Raw genomic sequence first — 528 nt, 5'->3', positions numbered from 1 at the left:
CAAAATCAAGATGAGCCTAAACCCGCCCCTCGAACGTCAGTCTTTGATAGGCTGAATCGTTCAAAACCTAGAATTTCGGCACTTGATCACATTGGTGGTCATGACCGAACGTCAGTCTTTGAAAGGTTGTCAAAACCTAAGAAACAAAGCAACACGACTAGCTCTCATCCACGACAATGAGCCTTGGAAAGACTTGAAAAAACCAAGAAGCCTTCTAGGAAGAGGAAGACAATGCCGAAGGAAGAAAAGCTTGACGGTTTAACAGAAAAAGATGACATTCGAGGCTTAATTTCTTCAAGGATAAAGCGCCAAGCAACCTTGGAAGTCAACATAAAAGAACAACTAAAGGTAAAGAGGTACACCATCGTACATACTAGCCAATCTTCACGCCAACAAGCCTAAGGGGATGGCACTGAAGATAATGTCAAAGATGTCTTCCACATCACAATCCAAGAAGATAAAGAGGACGAAACCCCCCAGGAAAATGTCACTGCTGCACCACCACAACTCAAGGATAGGGGGCAAGCC

The sequence above is a fragment of the Malus domestica genome, chromosome 11, assembly GCF_042453785.1.
Source record: "Malus domestica chromosome 11, GDT2T_hap1".
Taxonomy (NCBI): Eukaryota; Viridiplantae; Streptophyta; class Magnoliopsida; order Rosales; family Rosaceae; genus Malus; species Malus domestica.
Note: the sequence above shows the minus strand (reverse complement) of the source record.